Source organism: Hyaena hyaena, unplaced genomic scaffold, assembly GCF_003009895.1.
Source record: "Hyaena hyaena isolate Hyena2069 unplaced genomic scaffold, ASM300989v1 scaffold_44, whole genome shotgun sequence".
Classification (NCBI taxonomy): Eukaryota; Metazoa; Chordata; class Mammalia; order Carnivora; family Hyaenidae; genus Hyaena; species Hyaena hyaena.
The window spans coordinates 3,761,765-3,785,958 of record NW_024080676.1 but is presented as its reverse complement, the minus strand read 5'-3'; the positions used below and the strand labels follow the sequence as shown (position 1 = coordinate 3,785,958).

Genomic DNA, 24,194 nt, shown 5'->3' with positions numbered 1-24,194 from the left:
ATCAGTAAATTTCATTAATTTTAAAGTTCATTTTGATATAAAATGGCAATGCTGATCAAACACATAAAAAAAAGAGATAGAAGACTGGAGTACTATCATGACAGCTTACCAAAAAGTAAGATTTGGAAGTAGAGATGGTGCTAATCGGGAAGTCAGCAGCTACGCACTATACCTGCAGCTGCTCTGTGGGGCACCAGGCAAGCTTCAACTTCTATGCACCTCAGTTTTGTAATCTAAAGAAAACCACAACTGGATAAGCACCTTTAAGCTCTAAGATTGTTATATGAAATTGACATTACAATCTTTAAACAGGATTTTAAAAATCTTAATGAGAGCCATGAAAATTTAAGTTCCCATTATACACATGTACTATTAACTTTCTCACTTCCTTAGCTGACCCTATAGCTACCACCCTGGGAGATATTCAACATACTTCCTTCCAGATTTCCTATTTCCTACATGCCTCAGGGATAACTTATGTTTAAAATAAATTTCATTTATCTAACAACAACAACAACAAAAAGACATTACGTGCTCTTTCAAGTTATTACTACTAAATGGTAAAGAATAATAAAAGGAAATTAAAAGGGGTAGCACATTTTGCTGGGGTACGACTAAAGTCTATCTACTACCTTTTTGTTTCCTGACCACCTTGGCTCTTTGTCCCTAGAACCCAGGTAGATGGCAGCAAGGAAAGCCCCTGGCATACGAAAATGCACCCATTACTACCTGCCTCCATTAATTCCAACACTTACTGGTTTGTGTTACTCTAGACAAGTCTCAATCTCTGTCTTCGTTTCTTCATCTATAAAGTGAAAAAAAAAAATGAGTTACTTCACCTTTCACAGGGTTGTTGTAAAGATTAAATAAGAAAATATATGTAACAGTATCCTATAAAGTGCTATACAAATTGTAGCTATCATTACTGTGATTACCATGGAATGACACATTATGAGTCAAACTGCAAAGGTATAAAAAATAGTAAAGTAATAAGACATGATAATATATTGCTGAGATTGGATGGAATCTGAATACTGAAGGTTCAGTAAAATATCAAAATGTATATTAGAAAAATTGTATTTTCTTACTTTTGTGATCTTATATATTATGAATAATAGAGAAGATTAGATAAGCTAAAGAAAATAAAGTATAAATCACACTGAGTTTCACCCATAATGTCTATTAAAGGTCTCAGCTTTAAATTTCAATTCATTTAGGGGCACCTGGCTGGTTTAGTTGCAAGAGCATTCAACTCTTGATCTCGAGGTTGTGAGTTCAACCCTCATGTTGGACAAAGAGATCAAATAAATGAAAACATAAAAAAATGTTTTCAATTAATCTAAGTAACAAGAAACATTACTATTTCAGAAGTCCTTTATTAAGAAAACATAAATAAAAGAAATTACTTTACATATTAAGAGACTCTTTTAATATTTCTCACACTTAATTTTGGTTGGGTCTAAAAAGTACATTCTTTAATAGTCTCCAAATATATAAATACTAAGGTGATAATAAATTCATGAACAGGATACCAATTTACTGAATTTTTTTTAATAGTGAAAAATCATAATTTCATTATTCAGTACCACATGCTGTCTTCTGACTCGTATCATTTCCTTGGAGTTAATCTGCATTGGTTGGTAGGACACTTAGGAATGCACAAACTACGGAATGCTTCATGACTCTGTGTATCATCCTTGTGCACGGACCACACTGATCTTCTCTGTTTTGTTCCAATTTTAGTGTGAGTGCTGCCAAAGCACACACTGGTTTCCTAAATGTGTTTACGTACTGTGTCTAACTCAGTAAATTATTAAAATTTTTGCTAAAAACTTACTATATTATTTAAAGCTCAATGTAAAAACTTTTCCTTCAAAAATAAAAAAAACTAATAAATGGCCAGAAGAAAGTTAATAACACCTGGTGGATATTCTATACCAACTGAGACTTCCTACAGAGTCACAGTCTCAACAGTGACCAGCATTATAATCACCCATGGAGTTTTCACCATACTAGAATCTGAGGGTGAGATTCAAACATGTGCAACTTTCAAGAACACCTTTATGAGCGCCTGGGTGGCCGACTTCAGCTCAGGTTATGATCTCACGGTTCGTGGGTTTGAGCCCTGTAATGGGCTCTGGGCTGACAGCTAGCTCAGAGCCTGGAGCCTGTTTCAGATTCTGTGTCTCCCTCTTTCTCTGACCCTCCCCTTCTCACGCTGTCTTTCTCTCTCTCTCTCAAAAATAAATAAAAACCACTTTAAAAAAATAAGAACACCTATAATAATTCTTCTCCATTTGCCTAAATACCATATTATGGTCACTCTGGATTATCCATACTCAAGCCTTTCTATTATAAATATAATCAATGAGACTATATCGTGGGTTTTATTACAAAAGGCAAATTGTTTCTTGCAGTAATAAGTACGTGCATCCAAAATTATATATGTAATGCTAAAAATTGATAATATTTCTAAATATCATCAATTATATTTCAAAATATCTACACAACTTAAAATTTTTCTTATAACACATACCCCAGACTCTGACCAGTTTAAAAATAAAATTTTAAATAACTCAATCAACCAACACTTACTAAAAATACCAACTACGATTGTGAGGCATTTTGATGGGTGCTGTGGAAAGATTCAAAAACATGGTCCCTACCCTACTACAGCTTACAATCTGAAGGAAGAGGCAAGACACATACATTAATACACTGCTTGTTCAGAGTTGACCATTCAGCAACCTCATCGGTCCAGGACACAAAGAAAAGGAAACAATTAAGTGGTATACATGGCAGCCAAAATAGAGTTCACAAAGTTCATCCATTAAAGTGCATGTCCTTTCCTCACAGGCAAAATGTTAATAAAAGGGACCATCTTATTAAGAAATCCACTTAACGGGGCCCCTGGGTGGCTCATTCAGTTAAGCATCCGACTTCAGCTCGGGTCACAATCTCACGGTTCATGGGTTCAAGCCCCATGTCGGGCTCTGTACTGCCAGCTTGGAGCCTGAGGTCTGCTTCGGATTCTGTATCTCCCTCTCTCTCTGCCCTTCCCCCACTCATGCTCTGTCTCTCTCTCTCTCAAAAATTAAATAAAACATTTTTAAAAAATTAGAAAAAAAAAAAGAAATCCACTTAGCTTTTACTGAAGTTTAGTAACTGTTAAGTAATTAATACTAAATATCAATATTTTTTATATTTAACGTATGGCATATATAAAAGTGTACTAGGGGAGTTTGTATATTTTAGGTAATTTGGGATTTTTCACCTTTGAATTTGAAATGCAGAAAATCTATTTGTCTTCAACTATGTTCAACCTAAGTATGTGGAAGCAATCAAAGATGGCACCTGGTAGCAAATTACAATATGGTTACCACTTATTGGCGAAAATGTATTGTGTGTTGGGAACATCTCAGATAACATAAAAAAAAGAATGAGGAATTTTATTATCATTTTAATCTTCCAACCTACTAGGTTAATGCTCTTTTCATTACAGTTCAAGCTTTACCTTACCAACAAAGATTACTGATTTTAAATTTCCCCTTTAAACTACTGTCCTCTCTCTACATATTAATACCTCATAAGACTTAGCCAACATCCCATCAAGCCTTGAAATAATACTATTTGCATAAAGTGTGCCTGGCCCTTTCAAGTAACCTGGAGAGTTTCCTGTATCAGGGTGGCAACTTATGCCATTTGATTTCCTTCTTCCAATTGCTCACTAGAACACAAACTGAAAAATATAATAAAGAAAGTCCTACAAAATGACAAGAAACTAGAAAAACATTCCATACGCATATTGCAAGGTGTTTGCTAAGATAGAGTCCAGAGAGGAGAGTGAAAACAAATGTTAATTCACTGCCAACCACCACTCTCAAAGAGGAATTTCACTAGGGAACATGCATTTAATGAACATATAATAAGCATCTACTATGTCCTAAGTAGGAAAGTAAAGGAGAGAATTCGGCCTACTCCTTCCCTACATACCTTGGGATTCGAAGAAGTGAGAACTTGAGAGGAAGATCATGTGGTACCCTTTGGGGAGACAGAAAGCTCAGGCTGAGGTATGGGAAGGAAGAGAATGAATCCGGAGTTTTGAGCGGAGTCCAGGGGCCGAGTTGGGAGTTGCTAGCACCAGCTGTTGGGAAAGTTATAAAGAGAAAATTATTTCTGAACAAAGATAAATCTTCCTCTATCCATGCCTAGCTTTCTCTGTTTAACAGTTCTGTCCTTTATTCACATAAGTAAATTATCTCTAAGCTGTCAGGAAAAAAATTCATTAACTTTCCACCTCCTTACAACTAAAAAAACTGAAAAAAAATTGGTTCATTCCTAAAGAATTCATCTCTAGGCACTTGGGTGCTTAAGGTGGGTACGCATCTGACTCTTGATTTCGGCTCAGGTCATGGTCCCAGGGTTGTGGGATCAGGCCCCGCGTCAGGCTCTACACTGAGTGTGGAGCCTGCTTAAGGTTCTCTCTCTCTCAAAAAAATGGGGACTAGGCACAAACATCACTATGCAGCAGCTCAAAATAGAGAAAATAATCTGAACACTGAGAAACCCTTCCTCATTGCCCCATTTAGCAATGAAAAATAGTAACTACATGAAAGCCACTACTTCAGGAAAAAGGAGAAGGCTTAAAGAGGAAGAATCAAGTGGCAATTAGCAATTTTAGTAAGACTTGAAATAATATACCAAAAAAAGAAAACTAAGAACATACTGTCATAAAAGAGAGAACAAAGTAGTATATAGGAGAGAAATAATTTTGAAAACAAGAAAATAATTTTTTGAGTTTTTGGGTTTTTTTTTTAAAGGCCTGAATTTTCAAAATCAAAGGTTCCTCAAATGCCAAAGATTATCAGTGAGAAGAGAATATAAAACTCAATGAGGGAAAAGCACAATTTTAGATGTGCAAAATTATTTAGAGAATATACTACATATATACTCTTTCTGGAACGAAGTTTCAAGTAAATACTTCAACAAAATCAAATTTCAACCAGAAAAAAAGGACTAAAAAAAAGAAATAATGTGTTATAGAAGAAATATCTGTCAACAAAATCTACAAAATAGAAATAAAAGTAAATATTTTGTTAATATAGTTAAGTAAAGCAAAAAAGACTGGAGGAGGAGAACATTTATAACATGACAAATATTTAAGGAGTCCTTAAAGAAAAATTAATAGGAAACTGGAGACATGATGATAGCAACAAATTCCTAGATGCTGGAAAGCAGAAAAATTAGTAAATGATCCTGCAGACCCAAGAAAACTGAATCTGAGATAGACCGTGAGGAAAGCTAAGAACTAACCTATTTTACACTCTGAATCTTTGAAAGGCTTAGGAACTGGCAGTACCAAGTAACTATGAAATGGGTAGAGGGAGGAGAAAACTACAATGAACAGAAATGTGGAGAAAGCTGCTTGAGTCCTCGTTAGATGCCAAGATTCCCTTTCTCACTCCAGGCTAGGTAACTGCTATTCCCCACCACAGCAGCAGTTTACTCTCTACAAAACGTAAACACAATCTCTTAAATAGGGAACATCAGACACAGGTAAGAGAGTGGGTACCATTCCAAAAGCAATGACCATATATGGATGAAATACAAACCCCACCCCATGCAAACCCCAGCCACATTTTCCTCCTTCTACGTTGGCCGCTAGGCTAAAATAAAATTGTGCTATTAAAAAAATGGTCTATGAAACACCTGTCACTAGTCCATGATGACATATGTATGGAAACTGAGAGTAAACATTTAGAAACTACTGTAGCAACTTTACAGAGTTAGGTTCATATCTATTGAATCTAAAATTTGGACTTGTATTTTGTACGTCTTCATTTTTAAAATTTCATTTTCTATTAAAAGAGTCACTATGATATACTAATGATACAATCTTTACAAAGAACAGTTTGCTATGTATATATTAATTCACAATTATTATAAACATAATAATTCAGTTATATTACATATATAGTTATATACACAATAGTATATATATTTAACATACAAGAAAATATAAATCTATACGCAACTGGAAAGAAAGTATAGAACTACTGATTCACTTCTGGAAATGTACCTTTAAAGGTAATAATCATGTTCACTGCAGCATCACTTACAAAATCACAAAATCAAAAATAACAAAATGTCCACCAGTAAATAAATTATGGTATTTTCACGGGGTACCCAGGTGGCTCGGTTGCTTAAGTGTCCAATTCTTGATTTTGGCTCAGGTCACGATCTCATGGTTTGTGGGATCAAGCCCCACATCAGGCTCTGTGCTGACGGCGTGGAGCCTGCTTGGGATTCTCTCTCCCTCTCTCTGTCCCTCCCTGAGTTGTGTGTGTACATATGCTCTCTCAAAATAAATAACTTAAAAAAAGATTATAAATATAATAAATCATAATATTTTCATTCAATGGAATATTATTCAATTCTAAAAACAATATTGTAAACCTACAATTATTAATAGGAAGAGATCAAAGATGCATTCAATAAAAAAAAAGAAAAACAATAGACATATTGGGATTTAATTTGTTCAAAAATTGATACGTATATAGAGAACAGACATGGACCCACACAAACTCATAGTAAAAAAGTCAAGAATACACACATAAGGGGCGCCTGGGTGGCTCAGTCATTTGGACGGCCGACTTCAGCTCAGGTCATGATCTCACGGTTCGTGGGTTCAAGTCCCGTGTCAGGCTTTGTGCTGACAGCTAGCTCAGAGCCTGGAGCCTGTTTCGGATTCTGTGTCTCCCTCTCTCTGACCCTCCCATGCTCGCACTGTCTCTCTCTCTCTCAGAAATAAATAAGAAACATTAGAAAAAAAAAAAAAAAGAATACACACATAAAAATGTTTATAGTGATTACCAGTCATCCTTAAGTCACTGTTTCTTTTTATTTATTTTTTTTATTTCTAGGAGAGAGAGAGACACAGAGAGAGACAGCATGAGCGGGGGAGGGTCAGAGACAGAGGGAGATACAGACTCTGAAATAGGCTCCAGGCTCTGAGCTGGCAGTCAGCACAGAGCCCGACGCGGGGCTCGAACCCACGAACCGCGAGATCATGACCTAAGCAAAAGTCAGACGCTTATCTAAGCCACCCAGGCACCCCCTTAAGTCACTGTTTCTTAAAATGTCGTCCTTGGATCACTGTGGCCTCCACACTGGCATACTTCCTTATGACAGCACAAGCAAACAGCTTACATTTAGATGTAAAGAAAATGGCCTCTTTGCTTCTAGACCACACTGTTATGAAACGTTATCAAAAAGTAGCATGAAGCCACGAAACTTTTGAAATTCTCAAAGCAAGTGATTCTGCAGTAAACCAACTGAGTTTTTTCTGAACAAACCTGATGCCAGCACAAAATTGAGGAATGTGGACAGTAAAGGGTGGAAATCAAAACAAAATAGGTATCATTCAACACCATACTCCTCACATCAGTACACAAGTACCGACTCACACCTCTACAGAAAAGACTGTAGAATAGTCATAAAGTTAGAGGCGAACATAATGCTCAAGAAATAAAAAATTATGCTATTAGAGGTCACTCAGGGTATATAAATTCATGCTATCGAAGTAATTTTTTGCTTATTTAACAGTTAATTTGTGAGCCATGTTACCTAAAAAAGTAAGTAAAAAAGCCGGCACTACCAGATTAACAGTTATTAATGCAGTGTTGTTATACAAATTAAAAGTTTTATGTACTGTATATAGAAAACAAATGGTGATCAACTAATATGCTTCCTGACCTCAGTACACTATTAAAAAAAAAAAGACAGAAAAATAACAAATTCAAACATTTTAAAAAGAAAAAAATAAATAGGAAAAATTATAATGATCTAAATTTGACTTTTTTTCTATACAGGTATCACCTGCTTTCTGAAAGTTCACTTTTCAGAAGTGTGCATTATGCCACTTCACTTACAAGACCTACGTTAGTACGTTTTTGCTAACCAAGACATCCAAAGAGGATTTCTGGTTTTACAAAACAAGGTGAAGAGCAGAAACAGTGTTCAGCCTTAGTTCTGCAGCAATCTGTTACAGAGGCAGCACACACCCCAGCAGTGAGTGGACCACCAAGCAAGCTCCTTCCCCAGGAACTACAATTCAACATGTCAGCACCAAGTGGCCACAGCTTTGAACTGTGTCCTGAGTATCTGTGCTTTTATCTCAATTATTCTGTGCCTCCACCAACAAGATATGCCCTAAGATATCAGAAAAGCCTAAGACTAAGGCTATTCTTTGGGTCTGAGAACACTGAAGCTTTTCCACATAAATGAATGGCACAGGAACACACTTTTTTCAGACAGTGAAGGAAACCTGTATACTATACAATGAAATGAACAGGCAGTATAATGTTGAACTGTTTTTACATTAGTTAGGCAAATTATTCTTTAATAAAGTACTGTCTTTAATCTGTCAAAATTTTATTCAGAATTTTCTTTTCTGCTATCTTTAATAGTTTTGATGCTGGCATTATGGAGAATATGTAAAATCTCCTCTGAGATTACTTCACTAAACATGAAAACTGCCTACTCCTTAAAATTACATGACTGCACCAAAAATACCATGTGGGCCTGGTACCTCTTTAGATCTTAGGTCTTCTAATCTTTGCAAGCTCTTCTACAGTTTCTGGGCTCTTCAGGGTTTCCACTGCTTGTGTCACTTTAGGCAATTTATATTTTCCTTGAAAATAATAAACTTCCTACACATTATCTAAGTATACTCCCATAAACTTCACTTTTAACAATCTATCCTACATAAATAAAAGTACAACATATATATCAGTATCACTTAAATGTTCATTTGTAGGAAAATGATTAATTATGGAATATCCATCCACATGAAAACATTATAAACAAAAAGGTTTATGTACTGAATTGATTTCATTGTGATTTTTTTTTTCATTTTTAAAAAAGGAAGTTGCAGATGAAGGCATATAGTATATTTTTAAATTAGGAGGAAAGATCCCCATTTTCATGTCAGGAGGAAAGATAGTATGAGGGTATGTTTGTATAAGCATAGACAATCTATAGAAAGATACCTCCCAAACTACTGACAACAGGTTAATTTCTTTTAGGGAATGACAGCATGGCATAGGAAAAGGCAGATCTACCCAAACAGCAAGCAGAGAATCATCAGCTTTCATAAGTACTCCTGAGTGAAACCAAGAGAGCAATGTTACTACCACAAGTCTTTACTGCAGCCTGCATCTATTCCTGCCCTTGAATTCTAGGAAATCTTGTATCCTTCAAATAATTCCTCCTTTTCAGCTTACCCTAGTTTTATTACTTGTAACTAAAGACTCTTAAGGCATTAAGTTGATAGATCAATGTTGACTGCATTTAATTCACAGAAAGGTAGGTTTTGTAAAGATCCTTTAAAGAGGAAAGGACTTAAACTTGCAAGAAAGGAGCAAAGGCTATCCAGACCAGAAAAATGGAGTAGCACTGGAAGAAAAGCGTTTTTCTCTCATTTCACTGCAGGATCTAGATCACAGGAAAAATGTATAATAGGGAGGTTAAGTGAGAACAGACTACAGAGGACAGATTTGAACTTGAAATGAAAGGTAACCAAGAGCTATGGCTAGCCCATGAGCAGAGAGAAGTTATAAAAGCACTATTTTAGAAATATTATTAGAATGCTACTAGAAAGCAAGATATACTGGAGACAGTAAAAATAGAAGCTGGAAAATTAGAGGACTAAGAGACAATCCACATAAAGAGTAAGGAACCAGAGAACTAGCAATGTTAGCATAGGTTAAGAATCACACAGAGATATTTATAAAAAGATGATTCCCAAAGTAAGATGCCAAAGATAAAGAACATCTGAATAGAGTAAATCAAAAAGCATCATTCTTAAGAGCTTTGTTTGCTGTCTACGACAGATTAAAAAGCAAAGACATTTTACAGTCTTTGGCTTTATTGAAATGGTATAAAAAGGAAGAATCTGTATGCTCTTCATTACATTCAAGTTGCTTAAACAGCAAACAAAGAACTAAAAAATTCTGATTTTAGCTTTGCCCCATTTGTAACTTAACATATAACTGTAACCAGCTTGTCATATTACACAAATAGAAAAACTAATGTAATTAGTCATTATTTTGTTTAATAATTTCATTCCCTGAGTCATCAAATTTTTTCTACAGAGATAACTGAATTCAAAACAGTCAAATGAATATATAACAAGAGGTAAAACAAAAGCATCATGCATCAGCAGACCTTACTGAAAAAATGTAAAGTTCAGCCTAAAAGGGATCTAGAAGAAAATACAAAAAAAACCCTAAAACTTATTTTCAAAGCAGAACCATAGAGTGCCTCAAAATAATAATCTACTCATGACTTGAAACATACATTTTGGGCTTACTTTTTTTGTAGCTGTTTTAAGTTTTTAAAAGGTTTACCTACAGGGCTAATACCTATCATATTTTAAACAAGTGAAAGAATAAATTTTGTAGAATATATATGGTACACATATACACACATAATAAAAGCCAGCTCCTTCCAAATCATTGTGGCCTAATAAACAACTTAAATAGAGATGAAAAATGAAGAGTTAAATATGCAAATGTAATGAAGTACAGATTTAGAAATGTTCAAAATGCTAATATACAGGTGAGCCATGTACCACTCAGGCAGGCTAGTGACACTGAAACAATTATGAAGGAGTGCAAAATGGAAAAATTAAAATACAGAAGCAGTTCAAGTTAATCTTTATTTTTAAAGCTTATTTATTTTGAGAGACAGAGAGACAGAGAGTGTGAGCAGGGGACGGGTAGACAGTGGGGGGAGAGAGAATCCCAAGCAGGCTCCACACTGTCAGTGCATTCCACAAACCTCAAGTTCATGACCTGAGCTGAAATCAAGAGTGGACACTTAACGGACTGAGCCACCAAGCGCCCCTTAATCTTATTTCTTATTACTGACAAGATGACTGCTTGTTATATATGATGTACAGTGCCAAATATCTAAGATGCTATCCACTCCCTACACATACACTTTTATTTATCTTTGTTCATCCTGCTTCCTCTCATTAGGCTTGTCATCCCCTTCTCACTACCTTCATTCCATACTAGTCAAACTTCCGTTCTCATTCTACCTCCTACAGGCACATGAAACCTTCTGCAATACACACTAATCTCTCCCTTCTCTGAATATCCCTTTAAATGACAGCCATTGCTCACCACTTCATCTACAGTGGTGAGCTTTATAGTTACATCATTTCATTTTTTAAGTTTTACCTCCCTTAAAGAAAAGTTCTATTTTATATTTTTCATTTATCCCTCACAAAAATCAAGGCAATTGGTATACAGGGTCCTAACACACTCACTTATTCTTTTATTTGCAACCCAAATATCTGACTTCCTGGGATTTCAGATTAAATTACTTTGTAGCAAATAGCAAATGCTACAGATCATGTAAACTTTTTTGCTGCAACAGAATTTGATTTAAAACACACACGGGCACACGCACTCTCTCTCTCACATGGTCAGAAATCACATTTTCTATATGTAGGAATTGGGAGGAAAATCAGAAGTAATGTATCTAAAGTGAAATAAAGACCACTGAATTTAATATGGGAAGGAGAAAGATTATTTCATGTCTCGTCTTTTCTTCACTGTCATTTTGTTGTGGCAGTGATTTAGAGTAGGCAGATTTTACTTAAGATTTTGGAACACATGGTGGGAGGGATCAAAAGATTTATGGCTATTTGATTGGGAGAACACATATCAACATGTAATCCATTTCCCCTCGGCTTCCCCAAATAATGTAAACTAAATTTTTCTCTGGTATATAAAGCACCTATCTCGAGGACAGAAACCAATTCCACTTCCCAGGCTTCCCCACCATAGTAACATGGCACTGCAATCCCTCCATCCAGTTACTCATCCAAGAAATGAAGGAATCATTCTGCACCTTTTTTCCCTTACTCCCACACTAATCCATAAGCAAGTCCTGTCAATTCTATCTCCAAAATACATCTTGAATTCTCTCCACCGCCACCACCATCTTCTCAGTCCACTGCCATCTATAACTTGGATTAAAATAACCTAACTGGCATTCATGCTTCTCTCTTGCCCACCACCTTCCCCTGAATCCATTCGCCACACAGGAGCAAACGTGATCTTAATATAAAATAGATCACAATGCTCCCTGCTTTAAAATCTACAGTGGTTTCCCAAAGCACTTAAAATAAAATTTCATCTCAGTCAAGGCTTACAAGAAGAAGTGACATCTGGTCCTGAACCTCTCTCCTAAACTTCACCTCATACCAATTTCCTCAACTTTAAATGTACTCCAGCAAGCTACGACAGTCTCTCAGTTCCTCAAATACTCCTTTTCTATCTCGGGCCTTTGCACCTCCTGTTCCCTACTTGAATTCAATTGGTCTTTTTCATATTCTTCAAATGGCTAGATCTTTCTCATCTTTTAGGTCTCAGCTCAGATGTCATCACCTCAAGAAAGGTCTCTCCAATGTTTAAAGGTTCTCAACCAGAAAAAAAATTATTCTCTATTTAAATCCCTTGTATTTCTTTCTTATAACACTTTTGTTCTACAGCAATATTTTATATATTTGGCAATTTATTTTTTATCTGTCTCTACCACTGAAATAAAAACTGCATAAGCATAAGAAACACATCTGTCATGTTTTTTGCTGTATCACCAGCATCTGGCATAGTGCTCAGCATGAAGCTAGAACCAAATCTGTGCCAGTCTTTGTTCTAAGTATTGAGAATACACCATTAGACAAAACAGACAAAAATCCCTCCCCTCATGGACATAACACTCTACTAGCTCTTTAGATAATAAACAAGATTAAGTAAATTATCTGACATATTCAAAGGTGACAAATACTGTGGAGAAAAACAGATTGGAGAAAAATAGGCAGAACCAGAGTTGCAATTTTATTTTTTTTTAAATTATGTTTATTTTTGAGAAAAAGACAAGAATGTGAGCTGGGGAAAGGCAGAGAGAGAGGGAAACACAGAATACAAAGCAAGCTTCAGGCTCTGAGCACGCTGAGCTGTCAGCACACAGCCTGACATAGGGCTCGAGCTCATGAACCACAAAATCATGACCTGAGCTGAAGTTGGACGCTTAACTAACTGAGCCACCCAGGTGCCCCGAAAGTTACAATTTTAAACATGAAGTCAGGTATCCCTCATTTGAAAAAGTCTTATTTAAGCCAAGATCTTAAGAAGTTGAGGCAGAAAGCATTCCAAGAAAAGAAATAATAAGTACTAACACCTTGAGTATGGATTATGCCTAACATGTTCAGAGAAGAGCAAGATCAGTAGGCCTGGAACAAGAAAACAGCAAAGGGAAAGAAAGCAGTATGAGGTCAAAGTAATGAGAGAACTGAAACAAGGCCTGAGGGAACACTACAAGGACTTTGGTTTTTACTATAAACAAGATGAGAAGCTACTGGAACATTTGGGGTAAAGAAGTAATGTAAGCTGAATTATTTTTTAGTGATCACTTTGGCTACAATGTTAAGAACAAAGTATTTGGGAAGGAAATAAGAGTGAAGGCAAGAAGACCAGTTTGGAGATAATTGTACTCCAAATGCCAGGTGAGAGATGATGGCGGCTTGGAGGAGACAATGCGATATGGTTAGACCGTGGATATGCTGTGAAGATAGAGCCAAAGGATATGCTGGCAGACTCCATTTACACTGTGAGAGAAAAGGACGTGTCAAGGATAACTCTTATAGTTCCAACCTCAACAAATGAAGAAATGAATTGAGAGAAGTCCAAGGCCTGAGCCTCGAGATGCTACAACATTTAGAGGAAAAAGAGGAGAAGGAATCAGCTGGTAAAGATGAAAGGAATGACCAGTGAGGTAAGTTAGGAGAGTGGTGTCCTGAAAGCAAAATGAAGAAAGTGTTCCCAGGATCAGGTATTGATCAATTCTCTCAAGTAAGATGACCACTGGACCTAATGTCAAGACCACTGGTAACATGGATTAGAACAGTTTCAGTATATAGTAGAACTGACTAGCATGGACTTAGGAGAAAATGGGAGGAAGAAAAGTGAAGATATAGATGGAGTACAGACAACTCTTTTTTTTAAATGTTTGTTTATTTTGACAGAAAGAGAGCATGCGCAAGCAGGGGAGGGGCAGAGAGGGAGAGAGAGAATCCCCAGAAGGTTCTGCATCACCAGCAGGGACACGTCAAGGAGAATTTGTGGGTTCAATCCCATGAACTGTGAGATTATGATTTGAGCTGAAATCAAGAGTCAGACACCCAGGCAGCTGAGGCACCCCAGGTGACCCCAGACAACTCTTCTAAAGAGTTTTACTATAAAAGACCAAGAGACAAAAAATTGAAATGGAGTTATTTTTTGCTTGTTTTGTTTGTTTTTTAAAACTGGGAGAAATTACAGTATGATTACATGCTTATTAAAATGATCTAACAAAAAGAAAAAGTGATGATGAAGGAGGAAAAAAAGGAGATGAAGTGAACAAGTGGAAGAGGTAAGCTCAGAAAATAATACATAACTGATCCATAGTTACTAGAGAGGAGGATAATGGGAAGAGGTGATTATAAGAAGCTGTGGCATAAAATGTCTCATTAAATCTATGATAGGTGGTCCACACCAGCAACCTGTGGACCAAATGTGGTCTGCTGCTTTCTGTAAATTATAGTTTCATTAGAACATAGCCATACTTGTTCATTTACGTATTGTCTATGGCTGCTATCGTGTTCCAACAACAGCAGATAGGTATAAAGAAATCATATTACCAACAAAGCCTAAAACATCTACTACCTGGCCATTTATGGCAAAGGTTGCCAACCCTGGTATATAGGATTGTTTCAAATGCTAATTCTCTTGAGTTGAATATCAGCTAACTGGTTATTGAAAAAAGGAGGCTAAGTTAACAAAAGCATTTAATGAAAGAATGACACATTAACCTATATGTCATTCCTAGTATCTGGAGCTCAAAACAATTATTATGTGAGTAATCAAACATTAATTTTATTCTTTATCTCTTTCAGAATGCTTTTACATCTACTGCAACATAAGTTTTGAACTGGCTGTATCTCTAGAGGAAGGGTATGGTTATGCCACTGTTACCAGGGGATCTCCCAAAAAGGGGGTGGTAAGAAGAAAGAAACTAATTGTGTGTGTGTGTGTATATATATATATATATGTATATATATATATATATACACACACACACACATATTATGTGTATATATATTGTATGTATATACATATATATATATGTATATATATATATATGTATAAAACAGAACAGCACTGCAAATTAATGACTGTTTTAAAATCTGCGCTGACACCTCAGAGCCTGGAGCCTGCTTTGGATTCTGTCTCTTCCTCTCTTTCTGCCCCTCCCCTGCTTTCTCTCTTTCAAAAATGAATAAATGTTGGGGCACCCGGGTGGCTTAGTCGGTTAAGCGTCCGACTTTCGCTCAGGTCATGATCTCGCGGTTCGTGGGTTCGAGCCCCGGGTCAGGCTCTGTGCTGACTGCCAGCTCAGAGCCTGTAGCCTATTTCAGTCTGTGACTCCCTCTTTCTCTGACCCTCCCCTGCTCACGCTGTCTCTCTCTCTCTCTCTCCTAGAAATAAATAAAAAACATTAAAAAAAATTTTTTTTAATAAAAAATGAATAAATGTTAAAAAAAAATTTTTTAAATAAAAACTGTCCAAGGTGTAGAATATAACAAGATGCTTTCCATAACAAGTAAATTTACATCACTTGATTACACTTATTTTCCATCTTAGTATCACAAAAGTGGCATCACACTGAAAGAAATATAAACATTTTATTCAAAGCAATCTCTACCTTAGCAGAAAATAAAATTCGTTTGGCTTTCCAAATGCCTCACACATGGATTTACCTAAAATAGTCAACCTTATTATCACTACTTCTCATTTCTCCAAAATACAAACTGTTACAGTCAAACCAATCTCCTATCTTGGATCAGTCCTTAGTCATTTTCAACTCCATCCTTTCCTCAATTTTCTGTGCCTATCAAAATGACTCATAAGTTAAAACCTATTTGCAGTCACACCTCCTTCAAGAAAACTTCTAGCCCTCACTAATTTCCTTTCTATCAGAACTCAGACCACATTATACATTATACAAATCCACATTATACAAATGTATATTCATTTATCTGTTGCTTGTGTTATTTCACACACATTCATCTGGATTCCTTACCTAAACTATAAGCACTTTGAAGGCAAACAATTCCTTTTTTTTTTTCATATTACTAAAATGCTGAGCACAGCACTGATTATTCTCAATACACTCATGTTATCTGTGTAACCTAAGTATATAAAAATGTGCTACATTAAAGGAAGTCCATCATCCTCAGCAAGTAGGTATAACCCTTGACTATCCAGGCAGCTGCCCATACTTGTACATAGTAGACCTCAACAAGTGTTTGTAGGCTGAACGAAGGACTAAATGTATACATGAGCAATGAATAAATAATGGACATCCTTCATAAGGTGGAAGAAAAAGGCAAATTGTAGATGGATGTGATCAACTTGAAGCTACAGCTCTTAAATTCATATGGGCAAAATATTCATCAGAACATTTTCTGCTTCAATCCAATTCAAACTAATTTATATACACAATTTTGGCTCATGGGACTGGGAAGGACACCAGGGTAGCTGAAGAATCAAAAGAACACCAGATACCTCATACCATGGTCTCTGGGACTGAAAGTGGCATGCTACCTCCCATCTCCTATTTATTTATGGCTTTGCTTTCTGCTACTATAGATAAGGTTCTCAGACACGTGGGAAAGAATGTACTAACACTCTACCAGATCAAAAACTTGAGGAAAGAAGGAGCATCGGGGTGCCTGGATGGCACAGTCAGTTAAGCATCTGACTTCAGCTCAGGTCATGATCTCACAGTTTGTGAGTTCGAGCCCTGCGTTGAGCTCTGTGCTGACAGCTCAGAGCCTGGAGCCTGCTTCAGATTCTGTATCTCCCATTCTCTCTGACGTGCTCCCACTCATGCTCTCTCTCCCTCAAAAAGAAAAAATTATATATATTGAAAAAAGAAAAAAGGGAGCATCTTTCTCTTGGAATTCATACACCAATGTCAAAGGATTCTAATTGGCTCTGCTTGATTAATGGACAATCACTGTTGCAATAGGGATGACTAGGCTTGGGTTATAAGACTATACAACTTATAGACAGCATACCAACCACACATAATAGGTGAGAGATGATTCCTCAAATGAGGAGATATTCACTTGACAAAATTAGCACACAGCTGACCCTTGAACAGCACAGCTTGGAACTGCACAGGTCCACTTATACACAGATTTTTTTCGATACAGTACAGTACTACAAATGTATTTTTCTCTTCCTTATGATGTTCTTAATAACACTTTCTGTTCACTAGCTTACTTTATTCTCATTTAAGAACACAGGCTCTAATACATATAACACACCAAGTATGTGTTAACCAACTGTTCATGCTATCAGTAAGGCTTCCAATCAACAGAAGGCTTATAGTAGTTAAGTGTTAGGGGAGTCAAAAGAATACACACAGATTTGGGATGCCTGGGTGGCTCAGTCGGTTGGGCGTCCGACTTCGGCTCAGGTCATAATCTCACGGTTCGTGGGTTTGAGTCCTACATCAGGCTCTGTGCTGACAGCTAGCTCAGAGCCTGGAGCCTGTTTCAGATTCTGTATCTCTCTCTCTGACCCTCCCCTGTTCATGCTCTCTCTCTCAGAAATAAATAAAACATTAAAAAAAAAATTTAAAGAATACACACAGATTTCCAATTGCATGGGGGGGGGGGTAGTTTCCCCACCCCCACTTTGTTCAAGGTCAACAAAAACATATAATTTTTTCCTACCAGCTCTAAACTCTAACAACCCAATTTTAATTAGGAATTGGTGATGATTTTAACACATTTTGTACTTACATGACTTTCCATAAAACCAATATTTGCTTTCAGCTATTACCATTTCTTAAAATAAGATCCATGTGAGTGAGACCTACTTAATTATCCTAAGCTTCAAGTCATGCAACTTAATTCTGACATTCTAATACCTATTTTATAAAGTCATACCAATCATGATTCTAAAATTTAGTCAGGGACACATGGATGTCTCAGTTAGTTAAAGCCTGACTCTTGGTTTAGGCTGAGGTCATAGTCTCATGGTTTGTAAGTTTGAGACCTATAGCAGGCTCCTTACTGACGGTGCAGAGTCAGTAAGGATTGGGATTCTCTCTCTCCCTGTCTGTCTGTCCCTCCCATTTGCACTCTCTCTTTCTCTCTCTCTCGTTTTCTCAAAATAAATAAACTTAAAAAATAAATAAATTTAAAATTTAGTCAGGCTTTGCTCACAATATTTCAAGATGGAATAATCCAAATCACTGTGGTAAGGCATCATACAGCGGCCTCTTGTTTACTTCATAACATTTGAAGTTTTCACTCTTCATTGTGTAACTTTTTCTGAGAATTTTGGATCAAACACAGTAAAGAAAATTCTTTACTGTGCACTCAGCATTTACTTTGTTCAAAAACAACACAGTACCCATACAATCCTAATTCAGTAAGAAGTCAAACAATTGTTATATAGGAAGAAATAAAACATATAAATGAACATAAATAATAACCTGGTATCTAAGCTTTGTTGCTTTGTACTCACTGTAGTTGTGAGATTAACTTCTAATAAAACATTTCTGCCTTTGTGAAAAATGACCTTGAAAAGAAAACCATCTGCTAGTAAAACTCATGGCAAAACATGGTTATGATTACTAAAGTAATCCTTTAAGTTGGTATAGTCTACTTCTACTTTTTTAGTAGTTATATACCTAATCTTTTTTTTTTTTAATGTTTGTTTATTTTTCAGAGAGAAAAAGCGCACGTGTGTGTGAGCGGGGGAAAGGCAGAGAGAGAGGGAAACACAGAACTTGAAGCAGGTTCCAGGCTCTGAGCTGTCAGCACAGAGCCCGATAAGGGGCTCAGACTCAGGAACTGTGAGATCATGACCTGAACTGAAGTCGAGCACTCAACCAACTGAGCTACCTGGGTGCCCCATACATAATCTTATTTCTAACTTAGGTTATATTTATGGGTATACTTATTGCATTTGGTGAGGGTAATTATGATACTGTGGTATCCCAGTACCTAACCCAAAACAAATAGCATGAGAAACTTGTGTTTCAACGGTAGATAAACTATATTTTTGTACAAGGGTACAATATTTCCCATTGAGTTTGCAAAGCTTTCCTTAGAATACTGTGGATTCGATGGCAGATTTTTTTTCCCCTTCTTTTTGTTCACACCAAGATATTCAGATGATTGCCTTCAGGAAACAAGTCATAACTCCACAGTGATTCCCAAGTACCTTTCCTGATTCATAATGTAGATGCCATTAATCATGATACAAATATCTACCAGTTTTTCTTAAAGAGCATTACTTTACACTTACCAGAGCAAAACACAAACACTCTTTCTGGTCATTTATATAGCTTCAAAACGTCATCCTACCATATATATCTCCATCGTTCATTACACAGAAGCCCTTAATGTTGTCTTTACGTTTAGAAGAATACAGCTTAAATTATCTTTAGCTCTCTAATGAAATGTTAAATAATAAACTATGAAACCAAAACTACCTTTTCTGCCAACATTAAAAGGAAACCTGTAAGAATTTTTTATTTAAGCCAAGCAAAACTATAACTTATGAAAATTTATAAGTATTTTTGTCCAATATCAAAATATATTAACTTACTGCTTAATAGACTACATGTTGTAATACTTCAATCTTTACCATACCTCCTTCTTCAAGGAACAAAAGGCACGCAATTTAATGCTTGGACAAAGCCACAATCAGGAACAGTGATCAAAAGAAGAGACGATATCTGGAAATGAAGACCAAGAGTTTAAAACTGACTGCATAAACTGTTAGTAAAATGTTTTTTATGCTCTTGATTCAATCATGCTTCACATTCAACTTATGTGTTTAAATTTAAAAGGAACAAAAAAAAAAACCCTCTCTGCATTTAGGCAAATAACCCAACATTGCTACTTCATGATAACATCATAAATTTATAAAATTCAGAAAACTCAAAGCTTGGGAGCTTAGATGCAATCCAATTCAATTTGTTTATTACTAGATCAGGAAAATGAATCTTGCCCCAAATCACAATCTTAGAACAATCTAGCTCTAATTCTACCCCAGATATCCTACTACCACCCCAGATATCCTACATCTTAATACTCACTTGTGCTAATATCCCATGAAAATTGCTGACCATGTGAAGCCAATACCCCACAGAGAACTGAAACATTCATAGCCTACCCACTTGGGATCAGATGATTAATAACAACTTCAACTTTATTACAATTCTTTTCTTCTGCTTATAGTGCTTTATCACAAAAATTTTATTAGTAGAGTACCTGAAGGAACTGAGCAAAACTCAAGTCTTTTAACATAAATTTAAAAATAGGCTGTATTAAATGATCTAAAGCAAACAATGCTTCAGTAAGAACAATTCCAAACAGAAAACTAAACAATAAAAGTACTTTAAATGACATGTTGAAAGTCATGACATTTTAAAGTCAAATTGTATATTTATGCTAAAATACATCCTCTGGAATGCTTCAAGATATAAAAACTTGGGACCAGAGTATACTACTATGAAAGAACAGGATAGGATCTGAAGTGTGATAATAAAAAAATCTCAACCATTTCAAAGCTCATACTTTATCAATGTACATAGTAGGTAAATATTCATCATTGGTTCTTAATCCTTTTACCCTTCCATAAAACCAGACCTAAAATGTTTTGAATTGGTATTTATACTTACTTTCACTGCAAAAATAAGGAAAATTTTGGATGTGCAAAATAGGTTAGATACCTTTATTTTATTCCTCCTTTCCCTTTTGTTAACAATTTTCTAAACCTGGGGATCATCTTATTTATGAGAATTTTAACAAAAATCAACGGGGTCTACTATGCTTACCATCCTCATGAAATGCTAATGCCCTGAAAAATCTTAATACAATGCAATGCCTTTCTTCATGAATATCAGAAACATACAGTTTTGCTGAGAGATAATGAATCCATTTTCTATGGACCTGCAGTTAAAACTTTGAAAGACGTCAGGGTATTCCACTACATCAGCTTAAATGGTCTCTATCTCTTCAACTTGAGGATACTAATTTTAGAGTACACTCACATCAGATCCCTTGTTACATTAAAAAAAAAAAAAGCAAAAAAACAAAACAAAACAAAAAAAACCCACCACAGTAAACTAGGCCTGTCACACAGAGGCTCTAGTTAATGAAATTCCTACTCTGATGTACAGTTTGGTGTCTCGTTTCACCACTGCTGCAACCACACAAAGTTCAGGAATTCTTACGAATTTCTCAAATATTGACTTACTTTATTTTTATGGTGGCTTTTTTTTTTAGACTTTTGATATCCAAACATACTGAACTAATGTTTTCGCTAAAATAGCTCACATATACTAAACATCCCCAAATGTAAACCTAAAAAGAAACCTGAACCTAAACTTTTGTATTCTGAACCTTAAAGGTACATTTGTTTGGTTGATCTACTTAAGTTACAACATTTCACTTCATACACATTCACCCTACATATATTCCATTACCCATATCCATCTAGAAGAAGCTGTCTACTTGACAATGAGGACACCATGTTAAGAAGACTCAAAATGGACCCTACAAGTGAGAAAGCCAGTTACAAAGAAATCCATCTGCCACTGGGTGTGGTTGGGGTCTGCAAGGAAGGGCGCCTTTGGCCAACTCTGGAGGAGGGAGCGCGCGCCACAGAACGGTGGGTATCTGCAAGAAAAGACCTCCAATGACCACAAACTGGACCCACAATGGGGACGCCGTCGAGTCGGGCTGCCGTGGGCCTGCGAATCTACAGCTCGAGGGGTGCGGCCGCAGGACTGCCCATGCTGTCTCCACCAGCCCGGGAATGCGCCGAGTGGGTGCTTCGAGCGCCGCGCGCCCCGCTCCGTCCCAAACACCGCGCCCGATCCGCCCCTTCCTCCGGGGTTCGGCTCCCCTCGGGCGCGCGGAGGCACACTGTCGCCGCGCTCCCGCTCCCAAGCTGTGGGAGAGTGTGGAGTTCAAAGAGCCCGAACGTAGTGCAAACGCATCTAAGAAACAGGAGGTTAGCTCTAGCAGCCTGCAGGAGCGCCGAGTAAAAGAGCCCACTTCTCTAGAAAAACTTTGCGGCAAGTTAGGCGGAAGCGCTGAATAGCCGGGACTATTTAGCAGGCGCTTCCTATCACAAGAGGCGGATCCCTGAGCCGGTTCAGGGGACCCGAACACCCCCACAAACTCGCACTTTGCCCCCTGGCTGGCCATCTCGAAGTCCCGGCATCCTAACAAGTCTGGGCGGCCCCATTCATAGGGAATACCTGTCCTGGTCCCCATTGCCTGCGAGTCCCCGATGGCGGCCATTACGCTTCCATCCGGGTATTGCCGAAAAGCCGATCGCGGCGCTACCGGGAGCGCACGCTGCGGCGGAGGGATCCGCCAGGCAGTACCTGAGGCGAGCGGAAGAGGACGGAGGCCGGCAGGGTTCGCGCCTTAGCCTGGCGAGACTAGGCCATTGAGCTGGACTCGCCGCTGACCTCTCAAATTAGCGCGCTTCCCCGATGCCTGCCACGCCAGTGACTCACCCTCTCCTTGTGTTCTACAGCAGCTGCAGAGATCCTACTGCCAATGTTGTGGTAGACAAACCTCTACTCTATGCTCTTCAGAGTAGACACTAGAAGCAGGAACTGTGGTCTTGGCAAGCCCTTACTGACTGGGAATGGTCTCAACCCTGAGATTTTAATCATTTCCGGCTTTGCAAATGGCGTCTCCCCCTCGTTGCTTTTGACTCCTAGGTTTTAGCAGCCATTGCAGCCCACATCAATGAAGGGAGACACCCAAGACCCTCAGGAAGATATACTGAACTCCAAACGTGCACATATATAATAAATGATCTGAAAACTGTCATTGCAACAAGGGACCTTTCATTCCCATCAAAAGAATCCTTCCAAAACATCGCACAACTTAGTATTATGATTGGGATTCTCCCAAAGGCCAGAATGGCTCCCCTTGTCTCTTGTAGAGCATTTCTGAAAGCCAACCTATTAATTTCACATTTTACACTAAACTTATATGTATATATATGTATACATATATATAGCAAAAATTGTTAAGAAAGAAAGAGAAAGAAAGAGAAAGAAAAGATCCCGATTGGGGTGGAGGAATACATCAAAATATTAAAAATGAAACTGGAATCGAGTTGTTGTCTTCAGTTTTTTTATGGCTCCATATTTTCTTAGGAAGCATATGTGGTGTTTGTAATTGAAAAGAAATGTTAATGTTTATCATAAACATTTTATATTGTCTTAGAGTATGCTTTTGAAAATGTCAACCTGTAGCCAGTCACAAGATTTTCTGCATCCTTTAATAAAAAGCATACTGAGAAATCCTCCTTGTTCTTCAGGAACTTTCTTATCACTGTGTCTATTGGTCTGCATCATGGCCCCAGGAAAAGGCAAATGAGCAGTAATCCACTTTAGATGTACTTATATATCTTGTATTCATATGTCTGTATAAAATACACCAGGAGAAATCTTCTGTAAATACCAAAAGGGAGGCCATTATCAGATAAAGAACATGTTTACAAAATGGATTTCATTTTGCATTAAACATCATCCCCTTCTCTCTGGTCTTCATTTGCATGCAAGTCACACAGGCACATACATCACAGAGTAAAGAAAGGACTCATAATTTTTTATTTTTAATAGCAAAAGATGATAGCTGGGAATGTGACAGTTGTTTGTTTTGTGTTTTGATATAATTGTTGCTTTTTTGTTTTTCAAATTAAGAAATTGCACGCCTCTCCTCCTCCACTTTTGCATTATAACTTCATTTTTAATTATACATATATATTCACCTAAAAAAACATTGCAAACCTGTATATATGATATGGAAGAATTGGAATATGTGTGGGTTTTTTTTTTTTTAAGCAAGTAAGGTATTATTCAGCCACAAACTTCTCTCTTCCCCTTTTTCTTCCTCCATCCATATCATACAACCTCCACCCACTTTCTTGCCCCTTTTTGGATTTTGAGCACTGGGTTAGCACAGAAAAAAGGAGTAAAACAGAAAAGAAGGAAGATGTTAAAAGTGAGAGAGAAAATGC

At 37.0% G+C, this 24,194-nt stretch overlaps 1 protein-coding gene and 1 non-coding gene across 7 annotated transcripts in view; both read right to left on the bottom strand.

Moving 5' to 3' along the window:
- Positions 1 to 22,482, bottom strand: part of ZNF518A (zinc finger protein 518A) — a 58,505-nt gene extending 36,023 nt beyond the window's left edge. For 3 of the 6 annotated variants that reach the window (XR_005528076.1, XR_005528075.1, XM_039230163.1), the window contains exons 1-5: positions 22,411 to 22,482; positions 19,790 to 19,875; positions 3,994 to 4,144; positions 756 to 805; positions 110 to 233 (exon numbers count right to left, since the gene is read on the bottom strand). The gene's annotated coding sequence lies outside the window, so the exon portion shown is untranslated. Of the gene's footprint in view, positions 1 to 109; positions 234 to 755; positions 806 to 3,993; positions 4,145 to 19,789; positions 19,876 to 21,704; positions 21,835 to 21,863; positions 22,217 to 22,410 lie in introns of those variants that run through there. The other 3 variants (XM_039230164.1, XM_039230165.1, XM_039230166.1) reach the window with 3 other exon arrangements.
- On the bottom strand, positions 1,661 to 1,763 carry LOC120230637. Its single transcript, XR_005528092.1, has one exon. It is a non-coding gene; the product is annotated as a U6 spliceosomal RNA (small nuclear RNA).
- Positions 22,483 to 24,194: the final 1,712 nt, after the last annotated feature.